This window comes from Cydia pomonella, chromosome 9 (genome assembly GCF_033807575.1).
Source record: "Cydia pomonella isolate Wapato2018A chromosome 9, ilCydPomo1, whole genome shotgun sequence".
NCBI lineage: Eukaryota > Metazoa > Arthropoda > Insecta > Lepidoptera > Tortricidae > Cydia > Cydia pomonella.
Genome location: NC_084711.1, coordinates 6769674 through 6790520, shown reverse-complemented (window position 1 = coordinate 6790520; position 20847 = coordinate 6769674).

The following is a 20847-nucleotide window of genomic DNA, read 5'->3' as shown; positions in this document are numbered from 1 at the left end:
CGTATAATATAGCTTTACATATAGGTAGTACTATATCTGAGAAATACGGTACAATGTTTTATAGACCGCATTCATAATAATCCCGTCCGGTCACGGCCTAATGCGTACCATAAATCGGGAGATATGGCGGATGTGACAAAAGTTACGGGTGCCCAATAAATTGTGTACCGACGTTACGGCGGTTATCGGCGTCGGGTTCCGGGGTGAACCGAATGTGAACCGAAAATAAAGAAATGGGTTACTAGGGCAAGTTTTCACTGAAAAAAATTGGCAAATTTAGGTTCTAAATCAAATTAATTAAAAAATACTATTAGGGTCCGTCTAAGTTAACTTTGGTTAAGGGAATGACATTAATCATGACATTGCCGCACAAACGTAAAGCAGAGTTATATTGTTCAGTCTTTATTACATTACAAATATTTTAATTGCAACATAGCCAGGAGTCAAGCATCTACGCACGATCAAATTATGACTGATATATGTGTATGTTACCGTAAAACTCCGTTTTTAGTGAAAACCCGTTTTCACTAGTTAAAGTTGACGTGAGACACTTCATTCGGTTCTTGTCTGTTTATCTGATTTGATTTCTTGTTTTTTAATGATTTATATAACAACATGTTTTGGTCTTGGGGAACCTTTACATTTCTAAGGATAATTTAATGATCGTTTTTTTAATAATATTTTATCTCTGACACTTAGGGACTTTTACATCTCTAAAGAATTTTTAGTATTTGTTATTGTGTAATTCAACATTTAGAGATCATATCAGATACATATCTATTAAATTTTCTAATATTTCGTTGGTTCCATATTTGTAATTGTATTTTGTAATAAAAAAACATTTATTACATTACCTTGGTCCATACAGTGTTAGATTAACTTAATCTAAAAAATTATATTATTATTGAAATAAATTTAACTTAAAATTAAATATTTTAGGGTTTAAACTGGAGCCAGGCACATACACCAGTAATAACTACATACACTCATGTGAGTCATGTGTATGTAGCTACCACTGGGTGTACCCTGGTCCAGTGCACAAGAAGCTGACTGTCAAGCCTGTCAGCTTATATGTAGTAATAACTAATATGTGGTTATTATGATCGGAATAGTGCCTCTGTAGCAGCTGAATAAATGTTTGATGTTTAAAACTAGTTTTCCATAAGGCCTCGGTGACTATTACTTTAAAATGTTTTTTTTTAGTCAAAACTAGTTTCCGCAAAGTGCCTTGGTGAAAGGTAAATTAGGCTAATTGTACAAAAACAAAATCAGTGAAAACTACTTCACGTGTTCACTAAAAACGGTTTATACAGAATCAATGTTTCTTGAATAAAAGAGGGTTGGGGCAGAGACTCTCCGTGTAAGAAGATCATTTAATGTAGATACAATACAAAAATGATGTTTAATAATCCAGAGAGTTACGTAGCGATAAGAAAACGGGTCGCTCTCTCGTTATGACTGCAAATAACACAAAATACGTCCTTGAGTGAGTAGCATTCCATTTCCTCAAAAACGACGAGATAGGGATATACGTAAATGCCTACGACATTTATATTTCCCCTAGCAACTCGCAATTTTATTTACACGCAATTTATCTTAAAAGCCTACTTTATTTCGGAATCTATCGCCTCCATTGACAGCGTGAATGGTCAATCAAATTCCTTTCACTGTGGAAATTTTGTCAATTTCCTTAGACCTGGAGATATTTTTGTAACTTCCATGTCATCGAATAAACCATTTTTGCGGTTCCGCACCAAAAAGGTACAAAGGGAACCCTATGGTGCAACTCTGTCCGTCCGTCCGTTCGTTTGTCTGTCACATTGCCAAATATCTATTACTAATTGAGCGCCACTTGAAGGGATAAAAAAACACTTTTATTTACCTATAGATGGTGCTGTTCACAATTATACTTATAATACTTGTGATCAAAAGGCTTTCGTGTTTATTGTTATATGAGATCATTGAAATACAAGGATCCGTACGAGGAACCCTCGGTGCGCGAGTTAAACGGACTCGCACATGACCGGCTTTTTATTATTGCTAAGGTTACTTTTAGAATATTGTGGCATTTGTGGTATGTATGAGGACAGATACACCTTGCGAAATTATTTTGTGCTTAACGATATTATCATTTTAGCTAAGTAATCCTAAAAGAAGATATCTTTATCTTGGTTTGCCAATTCTGTAAACAAAAAGCCAACAGCCCAAAGCCCTCTCATATTCATGCAGTTGCCGTTTGGTTTTTGCAAGTATCTTCGAGTCTAAAGGATGTACTGCTTGTACTGAAACAAGGTCACATATTTTACGACGATGGAAGAAAATGTCTCTGCTTAAATATTTCGGCTGTTGAACTGAAGCGGAATCCGAACTTTGAAATTCTGATAGGTAATGATTAGATAATGTGAGTATTACTTTTCTCCCGCACCAATATTATAAATGTATAGCTGCCGCGCGCCCTCGAATTCGAATTTTAAAATGCTTTCTAACTTTATGTGAACAAAGCCGAAAGCGTCGATGATGTAAATATTAAAATTGTGTATGCATTTAATAAAGTGAGAACAAACACAAAAGTGCTAGGCAATGAAATAGATAAAAGGTGCAAAATCTAATATTAATAAAAAAGCGAGAATATGTCTGTTTGTCTATTAATCCGTTTAAATTTGGTATAGAGATAGTTTGAGTTCTTCGTCTTTCAATAAGGAAATTTGTATGGGGAATCAATAAAAAGCAGCTAAGATCTACCCAAATTACTAATTCCACACAGAAAAAGTTGCGGGCAAAAGCTAGTAACATTTTAAGCATTACTATTATTAATATTCTGACCGCCTGTTGTCACCTCTGTCTTCATGTACTATGTATGTCTCTCTGTAAATTAATGTTATTTTGAGGTTGTGCAATAAAAAGGATTTGTATTGTACTGTATTCTACCTATAAGCAGTTTTCGATATGTTAAAGGTGAGCGCACTTAGACAGCATGGCGCACTTCGCCTACCTCACCTTAACTCTTTATCTATTTCTGTCTGTTACTTACCTCTTCACGCTTAATTGCCGGTGAACTGATTAAGATTGAACATGGTATAGTAATAGTTCGAGGCCCGAGGAAGGACAATATAATTTTGATCTATCATCACCATCGTCATCATTATCTCACGCATACGAAAACGCGGGCAGAAGTTAGCTTCACATAAAGATCAAATGTTAAAAGTTCGAATGACGCTTCTGCTCGCATGAGCTTTAGCAGTTTACGGCCAGCCGATATAACTTTATCAAGAACAAGGGGAACTTTTGACATGATACCAGAATTACTTCGGCACGGTTTATTCCTAAAGCGTATTGATGTGAATATGGGCCTTTGTTATGAAATTAACAAGGTTGCGGTAGGGTGAAAGTGAAAGGGTTAGATTTCCGCCCAAAACTATTAAAATGATTAAATTAAAGTGATTCTACTCTCAAATAGAAAGTATTTAAACGAATATTGTTGTATTGATTACGACGAATGACTATGGGTGTATTGTGAAGGTTTGGAACCTTCACAGTCTTTTCGTAGATAACTGGCGTCAGTTATAGATTTGAAATCAGAATTATCACCTCGCTAAATAAATAAAGATCTGCAGAGAGCCATTCCCAAGGTGGCAACCTTCGAGCAACACCGGCTTCCGACACGTCGGAAGGGAGGAGCCCAAGCGACATCCTACCGTACAAATCTTTCTGCCATTTTTTGCGGGGGGAAACGTGCACACAGTCGCACTTCTCACACACGTACATACAAAATACAATCTGTAATGACGGCACAAATACATAGAAAATGACATATTACATAAACAAATCTTACACACCTAGATCTACGTACACCTTTTTGTATACGGATGACTCATAACACGCACACTAACGCTTTTTCGCCAAAGAATTGTATTGCTTTCTGAGTGATGTGCTTGTGTCGACACAGCAATATCGAATTATTATCGATAAGTTAGGGTATTTATCATATTAAGGAGGAAGGAATAAAGATAACTAATTGAAACGTTTTCAACTATAAAAAACAGTATTTGTTACTTTTTTATTTACAAACTTTTACAGGCAAACATCATTAGTAATATTAGTATCCAATTTGATCCTTGAAACACGATAAGGTTTGCAATAATCCGTCAGATGTTCTTATTCGGATATTTCGAATAATATTTTTATTATTATACCAATATTCGAATATTGCGGATAATTTTGGATATTTATAAATGAAACAAAATATTTATTACTAGTAATAGAATTTGTAAAATTAGCACTGAAATAAGCGTCTAGTTGATAACGGCTGAGATGCTACAGTGCCATAATGCAAAGTTAGCATCCTATTTTTTTTTTGTGTAACTCAGCAGATCTATGGACGAAATAACCACTATTAAATGTGCTACTAGAACTCTCATAAAACAGTGAGATGCTAGTTTCACAGACATACTATAAATACTTAACAGGCTTAAACACCTTCATCGCCTATAACTAAAGAAATAGTAAAATATATATATTTAATGTTTTACTAATGAAATATATGTAGGTACATTTCACATCAAAACCATAATAAGAATTTGTCTAACCCAAATCATTACAAGTAGACGACGAAAATAATCGAGATACGTTATTTTGTAGAGATAACATCACTATCGCGGTGGGAAGTCGGATTTGTCGCTCGATCGATTCGAAATTTTTACTGGACTAGCTGAAGGGCGCAAAATCGATAAATCCAGCAATTACGGGAGACTAAAATATGATAATTTGGTGTTTCAATGTAATTAAACGTAATATGTAAAATGAATAATTACATTTGAAATGTAACACTATCTTTTTGTAAATATTATGCCGCCGACCTCTTTTTACAACAAAAAACCGAGCAACTAGGCATTTTTTCTGCTGCAGTGTTCACTCACGCGACTGGACTCGGTCTAGTTTAAAATACGCGCGCAACAAGATTTGTTACACGCGCTAGATCATTTGTTCTCGCGCTTTGGCAGAGGGGAAACAGTGCAAATGGCGACTCTCTTCCCAGTGTTGCTCGGTGGCATTAAGGTGGCAACCATGTAGAGTAGTTGAAATTGTAATCTTGCAAAGAGAAGAAAAAATATATATTATATCAGAAATCTACGTCTGCGTTTATATTCCCTACCACAGATAGACCATGTCCCTCGTTACAGTATTCCCTAATGGTGAAAAATTGAATTAAAACGTTTTGTTTGATTTTATGTTAGTATGTATATTTGGCATACCTAGCTTAAAGAACAGAAGTATTTGAGTAATGTGTTAAATGAATGACAATAATAGGGGGAATAATAAATACATAAGGGTACCTAACTTACCTATTCATATAGCACATCGGGGTTTAGATTTATTTATGTAACTCAATAGCTAAAAGTTGAAGATTTGTTTATCAATAAATTTGAATCACAAACATCATGCATTAGCTAATTTACTTACTGTCTGCCTACATTTGTAGCTCAAAATACTCAAACTCACTGAGAAATGTTTGTCTAGTTCTTTCAATTCGTTCTGCAAATATCGAATAAGTACTTACCTACCTTAGACTACGTATACGAATTTCTATTCAACTGACGTATGCTATCAAAAGAAAGAAAAACTCAACTGACCGGTTGGAGCGTAAACGAAACGTATTTGCCTTGCTGAAGTATTTGGGTCCCTTCTTTTGGATACAAATTGATCGTTATATAGAATTTTCTCTTAATAGAATAAGGTTAATGTGATTCGGAACCCAATTCTGAATTTACTGAATTATACCATAATGAATTGTTATTACCAAAAAAATATTCCGAGTTGTGGATAGGCCTATTTATAATGTAGGACAGTATTCTATCTCCAAAATATTAGCGTTGAACGTAGGTGTGTCTCTTGGTTCGCAGATTAGATGATTGATAACTGTATCGTCACGTCTATAGAAATGCTCCTATGACTCTCTGCAAAGTGACACTTCATCGCATGACGTCAAACATCATCATCATGGTCGCATTTTTATCACTTGTCATGGCATCCGTCACTTTCGCACTTACATACTTGTTAGAACGTGACAGGCATGGTGACAGATGATAAAGAGCCGAGCATCTTAGCCCCACAGCAAGATTAACATAAGTTTAGTGGCTTGACGCTTAAACCTACGAGTACCTATTTGCGTTTTAGGCCACGTACGCACGTACGTACGTACGCATATCGCCAACTCGTCATTCCATGCTACGAGTACCTATACTGTAAGAGGGCGGTTAAGGTGAATTGGGTTCAAACAGCAGAGTTTTTGAAAAATCGTAGCGCATTTTGCAAAAACTGCTTTTTGAAACCAGATCGTCGCATCTGCGATCATAACACGGTTGCCAAAACATAATATGAATAGCAATCATGAGACCTTTTTCGTGTTACTTTATCGATTAAACAACTTTCGCTCGCTAGAAAAAAAGTCAAATGTTCACGCACGATCACGAACATAGGTCTTAAAGGCACCATTAAAACATTGTAATTATTTTATCACAAAAGCCATTAACTATATTTGCTTCTAAATATGTGTAATAAAGGTACAAATGGAACCCTTATGGTCTGTCCGTTCGTCCGCGTCCGCCGTTCGTCCGTCCGTCGTTCGGTACGCCAAAAAACGCTGCAAATTATGTTAAAAGCATGAAAATCTGTAAGATTGAACTTTAGGTCATTTGAATCATTTTTACCCATAGAACAAAAAAATGGATAGGAGTTATGACTTCATCTTTTTTTGTATATAAAAAAAATGTTTAGATACCTATAGCATGTAGTATTATATGAAAGATCTTTTTGGGCCGATACCAAAAATATATCACATCAACACATTTCAGTTTTTTTTATTTAGATAAAAAATAATATTCAAAACATATTAATTTTGGGCTTCTCCAGATACGATACCGTTCCTTTTTTTTTGTAAAATATGCCTCAAATTATACCTAATAGTTTTTTTTATTGTTACAAAGTGTGATAATACCCCTGTCAAATGACTTAATACGTGTATAATGCAGGTATAATGTCATTCGGGTAAAATAAGAGTATTGAAACTTGGCTTACATGTTCCTTTGGTAATATATATCATAACTATAAGGGCCTTAGAATACAGTTAAACATTTTGAATCCAGTGAAATTTCCATTTATCTTTTGAATTTCGTATCTACGATAATAGTGAGTAATAAACAAAATTGTAACATATAGGTAGAAACGACCAACAGTGCTTTTAGCAGATCCTTTTCATAACAGCCGTAAATATCTGAGACTCAATAAGTCAGCTCATACATTTATCTAAAGGACTATGCTTAAAGGACTAAGGAGTTATTGTATTCTGATATACGTAGGCTGTTTTAAGAAGGCCTGGTTGGTAGTGAGCTGTCTGTCGCCACAGTTATGTTTATCGAGGTCATATATCTTGAATAATATATGGATGCTTGTAGACGGTGATCAAATGTAAATGAGACTCCAGAGTTACCACTAACATTAGAATATTTCTTTTAGAAAAGTATCTAAGTAACTCAACATTTGCTCTATAAAATTTCGTTAGTCTCTTTGTATATTCACTTACTCGTTTAAAAGAGTAATATATAAAGTGATGTTTTTGTATGAAAGTGTTTTAGCGAAACTTTTTTTACGATAGTTTAAATGTCTAAAAAGTTTCTAAGTTGTCAAGTTGAAGCTCATAAAGAACCATATTTTATCATACATTACGTAAATTATTTTAAAACGGTTTTTGTCATCGCTTATAAGTTACAAAATACCTAGATGTTCCCATAGGAACAGAACTTTCAGGCAAGAAAACTATTATTATTTATTTAAACTTTATTGCACGATATAAAATTGTGTAAATGGCGGACTTAAGGCCTTAAGGCATTCTCTACCAGTCAACTTTTATAAGTTGCGTGGGTTCCACTCCACTGTAACATCAAAGATATTAGAAGTAGCTACATAGCCGATTTTGAAAAGTCATGTCAAGCATGTCAATCGTTTGGGTTTTATAGGGCGGGTGAAAACGATTAATCCAACTTGAAAAAAAAAGGTGAATCTAAATGAAAAAATCCGTTGACCGGTTAGTGTAGAGTATACATTTTTATTAAATAATTTATGGAATATACTAAAGCTTAAAACCACAAAAAATAAACGTTTTCCCGTTTGGATTATTACTTGAAATTTTGTATATGACACAAAGATCAAATATGGTTTGTAACATTCTGACTTGAGCTTGATATTATTTAAATAAAAAATCGTTCATAGTTGTATTAGTTCGTGCGCACTCTTTCTCATTAAACCGAAGCCAAATGTGTGCAAGCGTGTCACACTGATAATCAGATTGAATTGTAATGTATTAGTTTTAAAATAAGACGAACTGAATGGAGGCAGTGAGCAGAAATAATGTGATGCCATTAAGCAGCGCGACTGCTGCACAGGACTAACTGCTGAAACTAATTACTATGTTCCTCAGAGACTGTCGATCCTGTTAATACACTCCACTCGACATTTTGTTTTATATTTACTAAACAGGAGCTGCGATGCAAATTTATTTACACTTTTTATATATTGTTTACGTTTAAACGCTGGGTACTTTTTGCCAAAATACCAATTCATTAATATATGTTTGATTAAAAACAGTGTTTGTGTTAAAATGAATGCGACATTAAAGGACGGTTACAGAAGCAAGTTAAATATATCCACGAGTGTTGTATGTTGTTACCTATTATATACATCGTGGTGACCAACTAAAATGGATGTGATATACTTACGGACAGAAACTACCAAATTTTCCATTAATGGTATTTTAGCTACAAAACCCTATAAAATGAATAGTTTTATTTAAATCCAAGATAATAAAATTTGTTCCAAATATTGCCACGCGACGATGGTACCGCTTTTTATTTTAATAGGCGGAATTCTTCCTATTATTTTCATAAACGGAGTCCTTAAGTGACTTAGCGCTTATTTATTTAAAACTTTATTGCACAAAAGAAAAACTTAATGTACAAAAGGCGAACTTAATGCCATGAGGCATTCTCTACCAGTCAACCTTAGGGCAAAGCAGAAAAGATTATAGGCGGCGCGTTTAAAACTAAAATAAATTGTTATTGAAAGAATTAGAGTCCTAATACACATAAATTAATTATAAACTACTTAAATACATAAAGACACATACATACATTACATAAATATATATACATAATATACATAACCGATTCGTGAGACTGATACTTAATTGATCTTTAAACTGCCAACAAATAAATCACGCACAGATTTTTTGAAAGCAAACTTGTTGGGAGCTTTTCTAATGTTAGGGGGAAGACCGTTCCAGAGACGTGCTGCCTGAATGGCGTAAGAGTTAGACATGAAGCTTGTTCTATGAGTGGGGATAGAAAGAGAGAGATTGCCAGTAGAGCGAAATTGACGGTCACGAGAAGCACCATAAAAGTGAAAGAAGTACTTAAGGTATTCAGGGGAGTGTGGATCATTGAGAATGGAGTAGAGAGTGCAGAGCATACGAATATTACGCCGTTGACGAATAGGGAGCCAGCCCAACTGGGAACGAAACGAGGACACATGATCATATTTCCGGAGACAGAAGATAAAGCGGATACAATTATTAAGAAGACGGTCCAACTTGTCAAGTAGCTCTAAATTTAAGTCAGGATAGCACACATCACCATAGTCGATAATGGGTAAGATTAAGGTGTTAACTAATAAAGTTTTAGTTTTAACTGGCAAAAAGTGTCTGAGTTTGTTAAGAGCGTGAAGGGTGCCCGTAACCTTCCGAGCTTACACAGCTAACAAAATATATACACGGTGTAACACGAGGAAACCGACAGATTTTAACAATGGATTCCTGATCACATTTAGAGACTAAAATGTCACATAAACTTTTCTGGATTTCGCCTACTTTCAGAGTTAATACCAATTATTTAAAAAAAAAACTTATTACTAAGTGCGGAACGCAAAGGCGATAATGCCATGATGGGGCGTAGTCTAAATATCCTTATCGATAGATGTCAAAAAGTGACAAGTAACCTTTGCAAAACTAGGTTTTACTAAAAAAAACATAAAAATTCATTGGCCTCAGAAGTGCATGGTTAAAATCTTTCGGGTTCCTCATGTTACACCGTGTATATTTAACACTCGGCCGCTCGGAAACTATTCCTAGGCCTGAGCACATTATAACTTGACTAATGCGAGGTATCATTCAAACGTCCGCAAAAACGTCCCAAATACCCTCATGAGATATTTCATTACATTTATATAATTCTAACAAAAAATATCGTTAGGTCAAAACGCAGTTAATCATTAAAATATCGTAGATTTTTCGTCAACGACACTCCTCGTGTTTTTTGGTCTATTGGTTTTTCCATTCAGTGCGTCCAGTCGGATTTGCCTTTTTTTTTAAAAGGGGATATGCGTTTCGCATACCACCCAGGCGCGGGGACGGACCTGGGATGGTTATGTGGGACTCCCATATAGGCTGATGAGACCCATGGTTTACCCACTAAAACCCCTCTGTTGCCACCTCCGTGCTATAGAGCGACGTCCCAGGAAAACCGAAGTACTCTTCTGCAACCTCGCCAGCGGTTCCCTATCATATTTCCACGTGAGTGTGTACGGGCTCACACTAACTTGCGCGAGTGTAATTGGAATCAAATTGATATCATATTTTAGAAACCTGAATATGCATCTAGTTTATTTAGCTAAGTTAGTTCCACGTTAGTAGCATGCTTATTCAAAATACTTAATGAAATAAGTTATAAGTTACTGTTTATAATATAAACAGTCTTTTTATCGATTGAAAATAAAAATATTATGTGAAATGCAAGAATAAAAAATAGTCGGTATAATTTGAATTAAAATAAACTAAAATTTTTGATTGGCTCAAGATAATGATGTACCCTAGATAAGTAATAGATAAGTAATGTTTAATTAGATAAATAATAATATGTGTAATCCCATTAGCTGTAAAGTGTTGACATGTAAAATACCTATATTTTATCAATAAATATTTGATTGATTGATTGAATGAAAATGGACATGCCAATATAGTTGGGTCAATAGAGTATTGACATAGTTACCAGATGCCGTAATATTTACATATACAGGATACGTCAAAATAAGTGACTCTATTTCAATAGGACAAATATGCTTAAAATTCTTTTTTTTTTAAATGCCTGATTAAAATTATGTATTTCGGTACAGTCAAGTGCAAAAACTCCGCTCTTATTACACTGGAATAAGATGTTATGGGACATATTTTTGAGTAAGATGTATACACCCATATTTTTACACTTGACTGTACGAGCATTTTAAAGCCTGACTATTTGCAAGAATATTGAAAAGAGGGTGAAAACCAATGGCTCAGTTTCATATAAAAGCGTGCGGGACTCACCGCATGCGGTATAACGACTAGACAAACACATAAGTCGAAAGTTCGGTCGATATATACAGTATGCAGGTGACTCCCCGCAGGCGGTAAGGTAATGACTAATGAAACTCATAATAGCATGTGTTTTGGAAATCTCCCGCATCCCGCATACAGGCCTTATTGACCAATGAAACCAGTTCCCCGAATACAGACCCTATGGCATGCTTTATAGAAATCTCCCGCACCGCGCACACGGGCCCTATCGACCAATGAAACTGAACCATAACGGAATCTTACATTTCAAGTTGTTTTAACATATAAAACACTGTCGTTAAATTATTTTATTACCTAATTAAACTTATGCCGTATAATGGAATTACGTGCTCTTATTACTAATGACCAACTAAGTAAGTAAATATTCTTTATTGCTTCAATAACAATACATTTTACGTGTAAAATTACAATGAAAATTTAGAATATTTGTTACAACTAGGTAACAATATGCGGTCTTATCGTTAAAAGACTAAATAACTATACTTATGAGAAACAAGTGCGAAATGAATCTGAAACTTCCTCTACCTATACTTGTATATAAATATGATGACACATTAAGGGCCACCACGTATATAGTCATGTGCCCTTACGTACGTGTATGCGTTATTTATATACTTCTTCAAATAACATATAATAAATAGCATAACATTGTGTCAATTAATAAAAAAACTGACTTAATCATACATTTCCCGGCATCTTACTGGGGGTTAAATGTCTCCTTTAAAGCTATCTATTGTACATACTAGAATACAGCAATTTAATTTAATCTGCAATGTGTTGATTATTACTATACAAGTAAACATTATATTACTTTAACTATTTGTTTAGATCTTTTCTTGTCTTTGTTATTCTTCATTTTCATAATAAAACAAAATGTTAGAACCACACACAAAAATACAATTTAAATTCTAACCTGAATTTTTAAGTGTGTGAACTGTCGATATCAATCGACTTTGTTTCAACGTATAGGAACCAAGAGCAGCCGCAAACAACAATTCATTAGAATTTGGAATGCTCTTTGAATATTTCACGGACAACAACCGCGCTCACCGTTCACCAACATTGAAACAATCCGCGAGCACAAAGTTAATGACAACATACATCCCTGAAACGAGCAACGAATCCTACGTCATTATTATTTCACGCTCTCTCCAAATCCGCGAGCTACAGCCCTCCCGAGACCTCATCTACTCTCAAACTTATCTATTATTTAATCTTTTCTCAGGTATGAATGTTCATTAGTCCGAAAATAAGGGCTTTTATGTTCAGCGACCTTTGGAAAAACCGCTTATAGTAGGTATAAAATTATAAGGAAAATGCGGGTATCTAGCGGACCGGGCAAATTAAATAGGCTGTGGCATTTTTCTACTTTTTGGAAATAAAAGAAGAGCGCAAAGGAAGATTTCCGTTCAGGCTTCTTATTTATTACGGATACGGTATATCTTTTCCGTCATGCTTGGGCAATAAAAATGTAATATAAAAAATATTGCAGGAATTTTGTTTACTTACCTGGTATTACAAGAATTCAGTGCCTTTATTCAGAGTTTTTTAACAGTTATAAACGACTTTCTAAAAATGGTTGTAGGTTAAACAATTTTAAAAATGCCTTTAAGTTACTGTGACAAAATAAAATTAAATGTAATAAAGAATATGTTTAGCTCTACTCAGATTTTACTAAGTGAATTTAGTACCTAATTATAGGCTTCTCGTTTTTATAACATTACATACCTATTATATATTTATCGCAATATCCTTAGTAACATGTACTTAGTTACAAATTTTATAAAAACAACAACGAAGGTACCTTTACTGCTTTCAGAGTATTAGTTCAACTCTCTATTACCTTTCTAGCTGTGCGAATAATGCTCAGATGAAATAACACATCACTTTATTTTTGTTGAAGCACGTTCTATATTATTTTAGGCTATGTTTTGTTATTTTAGGGATGGTGGATTTTACTCCCGGCGTTTCTCAATAGTAAATAAATGAAATTATTACGTAGATACGTAAAACTACTAGACGAATATAAAATATAATGTTGATACAAAACGTGTGTTTCAATTCTGCAGACATATTCTACGATAGGTACTTCATATTCATACTATAAAACATTTGCAACTGATATGATATGGATTAGATATGTTAGTGTCAAAAGTAACGTTTGTTCAAACAAAAACGTTACTTTTGACACTGACATATCCAATCCATATCGTATCTTTAGGAAATTTTTGACGTATCTTAAAGTTCAAATGGAGCCGTCAGTGTCTGAAAAAGACAATATTCGTTTAGGAATAAAAATTACGGCACTATAAAAAGGTATACAAATATTAAATTAAAAGTAGAAAAAAAAACTGTCTCGGGCGAGACTCAAACTCAGGACACTGGATCACTAGCCCATGCTCTGCCAACTGAGCTACCGAGACTTCACCCGAGGAGAGCGAATATTCCCGCCATCATATGCGCCTCAGGAAGGCACTCCAGCGACATCTCCCGTAAGAGTGTCACACTTAAACGGCTACCGAAGTTCTAAGTAATATTGGAAATTCACTATTAACGATGCGCCACCCCATACTATTATTTTATTTCCCACTTTTAATTTATCTCTACGCTTAATATGTTTATTATGTAGGTAGAAATTTGGTAGTATTTAATGCGTTTGTTTAACTAGACAACCTAACAGGTATGTAATAATATTTTTTATGAAAAAAAAGCAAAAAGGTTTAAAATGCAATATGCACGTATCCTACAGCAATCCGGAATTCATGCTATTTAGTCGAAACAACGAATTTTTTGTACAGAAACTTATTTATCTACCATAGTTACATCATTTTCGGGGATAGAAATTTGCATGTAAATAAATGATACAACCAGTCACCTCAAATAATAATTAAAACTGTAACCCCAGTACAAACCTTCATTAGCAGTAAGAGTACGGGTAAAACAGTTGAATGCACTTGCTACAGAAGTGCAGGAGTTCAGTGGCTGCCCCGCGATGCACCGGGAGTCGTTAACCCTGAACTTGCGTCATGCACAGCCCTAGAGGTATTCTATTTATTTAGCAGAATCACGTAATCCTTCTGTGGAGTTTATAAAAAGACTGCTTAGGGTTGGCGCTTAGGAGAAATTTGCGATATTTTTTAAATAACTTAGGAGCTAGTAAATAAAGCTGACTGACAACCACTATGCAACGCAGCGTGCTTATTATTGTTGTATTTACTAGATATGCATATTAATTTTGTGTATACAAAAACACTCATTAAAGTTTTAATGAGTATTTTTGGCGTAAATTTTAATTAAAGCGCCATCTCTTGAGCATGTATTGTAAAGTGGCGGTAGTGATAGAGATACTTTATTTTATAAATAACTTAACTTTTAAATCAAATTTAAATTGATTTCTTACTGTTTAAATTTTATATTTAACTGAAAATATCTTAGTTTTGAATATAATATTAATACAATTTATCACCGGTTTGACATAGGTCGATGCAAATTAAATTTCGTCAATCATACTTCCAGCGATAATATTTAAAAAAAAATACACACTACAACGTTGAAAAAATGCTAACCGTCTCCCTCTTTAATTCTCCCACCAATATACTTAATTTTCCTCTAAATGAAAATATTACTGAACAGCACCATTTTTACTTAAAAGGTATTCAAATACTCCCTAGGTTTCTAGTTATAATTGAAAACCTAATGGAATAGTGGTCTGCATCCCTGAAGCACAATCCTCATCATCATTACAGTGAGATTACCATGCTGAAATGCATCTTTCCTGAAATGTAATGAACAGAATATTATTCTCTATTTAAAAAATATTAGACACTAGAACACGAATAATATAGATAGGTTGTCTTTATCCAATTTCTTCTAATAGCAAGTTTTTCACGAGGAACAGATGACATTAATATACCTAAATACATACTTTTCTGCGAAAACAAATAACATTACATTATTTCTTAATGAGACATGATTTTGTCAAATAAGTTTACTAGATATTGAGAGATAAACTATGTATACTGTTTTACTTATACCTCAATTATGATAAAAGATAACAAACTGATAATCACAGTGCTCTATTCCTTCTGCATAGAGGGTTTTTAAATAATCCAAATAGGCGTGTAAACGAAATAAGAATCTAGAAACTATTAGCCGGACTGGTCATACGGCTCGATTCGAAGAATTATTAAGACACGTTTAAGATCTTGGAAAGATCTTTAAAAGATCGATAACTAAACGAAATGTCAAAATTAATGTTTATTTTGATTCCGCTGTGATCCCAATAAGATCTATCTACGATATTTCTAACTTTAAAGTGACATTGGTGGCCCGAATCGAGCTGCTTCTGTCGATCATACGACATACAAACGATATCTAAATGATAACTTATTTAAACCAGAACTTATCGTTATCGTATCTGATTCTTCGAATCGGGCCGTTTGTGTGTTGCGTTACTTGCTTAACTTGCTCATGGCGCGCTATTTGCCTCATTTGGTTTAGTCATCAATGCTTATTTCGACATAGTTGCAATGTCAATTGAAAAAGGAGTGTACAGATTTTTAAAGGGTCGAAAAACGCGCATGTATCACCTCTGGAGTTGCAGGCGTACATAGGCTTAGATAACTGCTTACCATCAGGTGGGCCGTATGCTTGCTTGCCTGTTTGGAATAAAAAAATTAAAAACTTACATTTTGTCATCCAAATGATGATGTAATTTTGTTATCATTGCCAGTGCGTCTCGTTCGCGCCAATATGTAAATAAATAAATAGCATAGGACATTGTCACACATATTGACTATGTCCTACAGTAAATTACTGCATTATTGAGCAGGCCTTGTGCCTTATTGAGCTTAAAGCTCAATAAGGCACAAGGCCCATAGGTATACAACGATATATGTGTAATATATAAATACATAGAAAACACCCCTGATTCAGGAACAAATATCCGTGTTAATCACACGAATAATATTTTTTTTTTTTTTAGTTTATTTCACAAATCACAATATACAATGTACTTATAATTAAAGTTTCGCCAAACTGTAAAACAGTTTGTTGGCGATGCGCTCCAACTAAACTAAAACAATAATAGGTACTGCTTGAGAGCCATATATCGACAACACAGCTGTCACCCGGCCAATAATAAACCGTATTTCGACGCAATAAGCTGTCATAGCATTTGTCCGGTAAGTAATACCTAAATGCCCTTGCCAGGATTTGAACCCGGGACCATCGGCTTCATGGGTCATCAAAACATTTACGGACAAATACGAGCGAAGTACACACGCGAATGATAAATAAATAACATCTATTCGATAATTATAATTTTCATGTTACTTGTACCCTGTTTTCTATAATAACCTTTATTCCTGAATCAACCATATTGGATCTACCATCATAAGTACAGTTCCTGTATTTGTCTGCCTACACAATCCAGGCGCAAGTGCGAACGTGTGAGTTGTCATTTGTTGACAATGGCGGGTTCTGCCGTAAATCAATTTACCCTTTGGAGCGGTTCCTTTGTCGCCCACGTCTTGACCTTCCCGGCTTCCCGGTTAGCATTCAGCACTGTGCAAATGCCACCTTGAGGTTTCCGATAATTGGATTGGTTGGGATTATTTCATTTAAATGAAGAATGGAATGTGTAAGTTTATTGTTATTGTAACAAGCTTTTATTTAACTTACAATATTTGTACGAGTCAAATCTTGCAAGGTAAATTTGACCCACTTCCTGGATTCCGACGAAGCTGAAAATTTGCATAAATATGTAAGTCGGGTGATAATGCAATATTTAGTACGAGCGAGCTGATCTGATCATGAAGACTGAACGTGACCATAGGAACTCTGCGATAAAACCACGCAACGTATTGTATAAAAAATGTATTTTTTCCAAAAACTTATTTATTTATATCTGTACGAATATAATGGTGTGTGTGTGGTGTGTGTCTACGTGATAACTTAATAAACACAGTGATGCTTATTCTGATTGTAATAATAATAATAGACATGATCTGTCAGGGTCAAAAGTGATATTTCTTCAACCAGAAATATCACTTTTGCAATTGATAGATCATATATATAACAAATCCAGATCAAATGTATAACCTATTATTACAATCAGAATAGGTACGCCTCAGTGTCTATTTTTTTAAATCGCGCGGTGTTAAAAATGATACTTGATTTATCACTAGGATAAATAAATATTACAGGACATTATTACACAATTTGACTAAGTCCCACAGTACAGTAAGCTCAATAAGACTTGTGTTGTGGGTACTTCAGTACATAGAAAAAGCCCATGACCAGGAATAAATATCCGTGCTCATCACACGAATAAATGCCCTAACCAGGATTTGAAACCGGGACCTTCTGCTTCATAGGCAGAGTCACTACCAACACTAGGCCAGACAGATCATCATAAGTAGAAAAGCCATCAGTATAAAATAAAGCCATCCGTAATATGCTTCACCTGTCAATCTATGACAATCTGTGTCACTTATTAAAAACAACTTAGAATTCGATATTTGGATATTTAATAATTAACATTATGAAAAACTTTGCACAATTACAAACCCGAATTAATTTACTTTATTGCACCATATTGAGTTTGAAACAATAATGTTCGTTTAGAAGAAAATGTTATAGAAACCTCGTATCGATCCTATCTTTGTTTTATCTACCTACTCGTCAACCGTAATATAGTTTGCTTATCAACCGACAAAATACTATTTTTATACGAATTTTGCGTGTCAAGAATGAAGACTAAACTCTTTGTACCTAACTCGACGAAATATTTACGGCCTGATTCAAACTTTAAGATACGTTAAACGAGTATGGATCGGATATGTTAGAGTCAAAAGTGACGTTTCCTGTTAATAAAAACGTCACTTTGGACACTGACATAACCGATCCATATCATATCTACACCTAATATCGCGAAGCGTCTGGTTGATGTAACTGAGGGCCTACCGCGAACCACGTTCAACGTGTTACCTCTCTGTCGCACTTGTAAATTCGTACGTAAGTGTGACAGGGTGGCAACACGTCGAACGTGGTTCGCGGGAAGCCCTCTGGCGACCGAAGAGCTGGCGGCTTCCTCGCAAAACGTATCAGTACCTATTGCGATACCTATTTTAGATTTAAGCTAGTTATAAATTCATAGTTAAATTTTTTTTTGTAATGTTCATACACTTTTAATGTTCGTAATATTTAACTACGTGACTTGCATGTCATGTTAATGATTTGGTATTATTTAGTTTTGATATTGTAATAAAGGGCTTATTTTTCTATAGCTTTAAGTTTGCATGCCATATTTTTGGCTAAACATGTGATACTAAATTAATTTACTTTTGACATCTGTATACAATTACCATGTTTAAGCAAATAAATATTTCTATTATATTCTATAGTAATCCTCTGTATATATCCATTATGACAAATAAAATACATAAATATTTGACGTATCATAAATTTCGAATCGGGCTGTTATTCAATCCAAATATGACGAGGTCTTACATAAGCGAGCATCGACGTGTAGGTTGAGTTGAACCGGTGTCGCCGACCCTGGGCGGGCGAAGCCCTTTCTGCATACTACTCGAACTACTACTATGTTAACTTATGCAATGGTTGCAACTGTTTGACAAGTTTTACTCGTATTTAGCATATCTTGAATATTTTCTGGTTGATTTTTAAAGGGTAGAGTGGGGTTAATTGAACCGAAGGGCCCTTAAAACTTCGACCATATTTTGATAACTAAGTACCTACACATAAATCTGCATTTTTTTGTGTAAGTACAAAAGAGACTGCTCCAGTCCTATGGTCCCAAGATTGATAGTCATTTAATTTAAGCATTCAATTAACGTTGAAACGAACATAGTATAAAATATGATTACGTACATCCCGGTAAACAATAGACACGGTAGAGAGAGCATAAATAGTAAAAGAAGTTGCCTTTTGACAATCGGGACAGGTGTCGATATTTGATTATTCACTTACTTGAATAGGCGCCATGAGTAAGGGCTCAATTTTCCGATGATAGTTCTGTCAACATAATAAGACGAGAGATCCGCTTTTGTCAGTCAACAAAAAATAAATTTATTAAGTTTTTGGTCTATAATTTCATTTTTCATACACGCTTTTATCGCTGACTGTACTTTTCTTTCAACAGGCAACTAATACTCATCGAGACAACTAACAAACCATTTAGTTGTTTATCACAGAATTCTTATGTCCACCTCCTGTATCCATCATCAGATTAGCTCGATGGTACCATAATATTGCATTGTCACCCAGTGGATCTAATTTAGATTGCAGATTTACCCGAACATACTTACATAAAAATATTGCAAGTTAAATAAAAGCTTGTGATACATCAGATTCATGGTAAATTTTGAAACACTAGACTAAACAAGTAGCATACCGAAGCAGTCCGACGCTATCAGTCACCATCTTCAGTGCCACTCGGAGAACGTCGCTGGGGTGAACAGTCGGTTAACTGACCTATAACCAAGCGAACGTTGACGTGAGACAGCCAGCGCCCACAAGCACAGAAGTTCCACTGTTTAACAAATCCAATTTAGGATGGAAAAGAATACAAATTATGGCAATTAAAACAAAAATATAATCCGTAAAATAATAACATACTCGTAATAGCCAGTCAGTGCTAACCGGTTATACTTAAGTACTGTATTTATTGCATGAAATGAATGTTACCACTCTCCCACCGCGAACATAAAATTCGCGAATACAATATATCTAACAAACCACCACCAAAAAAACAAAATTCGACACGTGTTTCTCCTCTCTACGAGACATCATCAGGACATGCTGGAGATGTTAACGTTCTGGCGCCCGGCAACGGACTACTGACGCCTGATTCTATGAAGTACAAATATCATAGCTTCACGAATTTCTAGGACAAATCATAGTTGTCAAGTTTTTGGATCTTCTAACGCAGTCAATGGTATGCCCGCTTAATACTTACCAAGTGATAAAATTACTCGGTATTCACACCATTTAAAAATCCAGACTTACCCAAAGAAGGTGACATTTATTAGTTGTTTTTGTAGTAGGTAAAACAATAATTATACTTAGTACTGTAAGATGATTCCCATAAAGTGAATTTTTCATTTAATCAGGTTTATGACGGTGGAGTTGAATTCAAAGTCACCATGCCGTTTCATCATTAAGACGCTGTTTTAAAATTAAATACTTCTAACTTTATAGTCTAAAGTTCAACGTTATCGTATAACTTTCATAAATAAATACGGAATATTTTAAAAAAGAAAACGAAACCCGCACTAAATATTTTAACAGAAGGAGTGCAAAACCCTGAAAGAATCATACTTGCTTAAAATAATAGTAATTATACTCCTAATACAGCAAAACAGTATTTAGTTTGTTGGTAACCACCT